The sequence below is a fragment of the Echiichthys vipera genome (genome assembly GCF_963691815.1).
Source record: "Echiichthys vipera genome assembly, chromosome: 12".
NCBI lineage: Eukaryota > Metazoa > Chordata > Actinopteri > Perciformes > Trachinidae > Echiichthys > Echiichthys vipera.
Window position 1 is genome coordinate 12,965,750 of NC_139837.1, and position 2,983 is coordinate 12,968,732.

The window sequence follows — 2,983 nt, forward strand, 5'->3', positions numbered from 1 at the left end:
ATTTTTCCCTCTGCCTCGGCTCTCATGTGTGTACAGTTGTCGCCTCGGCTGCCTCTGCTTCTGGTCGGCTGAATGTTGAAGCCAAGTTTGAACTCTAACCACAAACCAACAGTCAAAGCTCTAAGTCTTGCCTGGGGAGGCTGATAGGAGTTGGCTATCTGTGATGACCCTGGCAAGAGAGCAGAGAAACAGCTTTGAAGTCCCACAGATTTAGCAACACATTTAGTTCTGTTGACTCCGGAGAAAAACAGAGAATTTGGGTGCATTCAGAAATGAGTCAGTTCGGTATGATGGAGCACAGCTGGGGATCAATTAGATAAGTTCAGTAAACAAACTTAAATAGCATGCAATAGTTTGAATTATTGCACCTAGTAGAACTATAGAAGACATAAGCACATTTCTAAAATATAACCAACACACTTAAAAAAAAACCTACAACGCTGAATGCAGAAAGATTAATATTTCTATGACTTGAGTCTCGTTTTTCATCATTTACTTCTCTTTCTTGTTGGCAACGATTGAATGCAGCCACCACAAACTGCAGACCCTATAGAATATGAGTTATTGACCAGCTGACCACAGAGGTCATTCCTCAATAAATCAGTGCTATGATGAATGCCTGTGTGTTGCCATTTCCATCCTTCATCATTGCTCTGTGCTGCTAGGGCTTGCGCTCAGATCTCCTGCCCCGTAAGAACTTAATAACCTGCCACTAGCAAGCATAAAATGCCAGATTAAGCCTTTCCAGTTGTACAGCTTTCTTCATGCATCTGCATTTGATGGGTCTTGTTGATATCCGTGCCCATTAGCAATCATTGTGTGGTGTTCCGAATCCTAAAATGTCAAATGATTGCACCTGAGAATCCATTAAGAGCAAAACAATCCCTAGAGGCCTGAGTGTGGTATGCCAAGTTTTGGATTCCTCCGCATATTGAAGAAGCCAGCACTGGGCTGTAGTAAAAGCAATACTCTGGACGGGGGTGTCTTCCCAAAACCAACAAAAGTTAGTGCAAAACCTAAAGGAATGGATGAAAAATTGTGTTAATCTGCTTCCATGTGAGCTGCAAATGTTAGCATGACTTGCTAACTAGCTTACTGCAGTAACCTAATCAAGCGTTACTTCCAAGGAGCATTTAATTAGATACCATAACTACATTCATTCAGGCCCATTCACAATTAGCACAACCACTATGTATTTCCTTTTGGATGCTATCAGAGTTTAAACTAATGTCACTGCCTGTGAAGTCTTCTGGGTTTTCAAAGTTTTCACCCCAGCAACAGTAGCCAAATCCGTTAGGTTTGCCCAAGCTGTTCTCATCTGAACTTGTCATTAATGGGCACATTGTCAATGGACAAGAAGGGTAGCCCTGCATGTCTATTACTGTCCAGCTCTGCTACAGTCACTGTTTTAAACACAGGGAACACAAACAAAACGATGTGGTGCGGTTTAGGCACCACTTCAGTAAGGTTAGTAAAAGATTGTGGGTGGGATAAGAATCTTCTTAACGTAGCTAGAGTGGGACACAGGACATAAACAGGATTCAAACCTGAGTGAAAGGCTGGTGTTTGTTTGGCCCATCCACCACCTTGACCTTTTATTACATGAACTATGTCCTTCTTAATATTGGAGCGCTTGCTCTGAGCGTCTCATGCCAGAAATTGGTTTATCTTTGCATTTTAAGGCAGGTACACACCGAGCCGACAGTCAAACGATGGTCAAAGTTGGGCTGCCATTGCCCTACTTTTTGTGGTGTGTCCTGCACCGTTGGCACTAGTCGGCCCTCATTTGCCCTCCACCGTCGTAGAGCTTAGCGAACAGTCAATTTACCACCACAAATATATAATATAACCGGAGGGCAAACATTTCAATAAGACCATATATTTACCTTTTAAACACCATTATGTCTCGTCCTTAAGAGCCAAGTAAGCAAAAATGCATAAATAGAGACCAGCAGCATAACTTTTATCAGTCCCTGCACAGTGGCAGGATAGCAGTTCAACAACAAACTGGAATGAATGTTTTGTTGCCTGCCGCCATTCCTAATGGCACTACCACTTATTATTTTTAATCTCCCTTCCACAGTGGCTCAGGAAACAATGGTAGGTTTTGGAAACACTGTTAATACGGTTGCAGTAGCCATTTCCTTATCTGCAAGTCACAGAGAGGGAGAGAGAGAAAGACGACAGAAATAGTTGCTGAAGTAAGTAAGTGTGGTTCTATAGAACCCGTCCTCACATGCAAAAACATAAACACACACCTTTCTGCAGTGCATACGAAATACTGTACCCTCCCCGAATCTTAACACCGCCCCCAGGGGGATAAACAGCAGATCTCTGTGCCGCAGGTGTTGTTTGGCAAGGTAAACGCTACCCACTTGAAGGAACAAAGTCCTCAGAGAACCTCGTGATAGGCTTACTGCTGTTACTACTCTGCCAGACAAACTCAAAACAGCCAGGGATATGTAAATCAAGCACACTTCTCTGCAATGTAGATGGAAGCACGACTAAAGCCTGTTTACCTGAAAAACTTTTCCCATGTGTTACAACTTGTCATAATTATCAGACAATGCACACTACAGGGAGTACAACAAATGGTTGTTGTAATGCTGCAGACTATAACCTACTTCAGTTTCCACTCTGCCTGTATACTTTTTCTTTTTCACGGCTGCAATAGCAAGTGACTCCACTTTAATTTAGAAAAAAAAACTTAATGTGAAACCTACTAAAGGTCACAACAAGCCAGCATCCATCTTGGATCTGCAACGGGGAGCCTTTATGGTGCCCGCAGGTTGATTTACTCGTAATGAGCTATAGGAGGTGAGCGAGGCAGAGCTCTTTCCTGCCAGACATACTATTCACAGTGACCAAATGAGGACATTAAACTATAATGGCCATTATGCCATCTCTCCTGGAGGTCTGCTATTAAGTGTATCTACTATAAACAGTAAACCTTCAAGTTACAGCTTAGAGGATAAACTCTGAA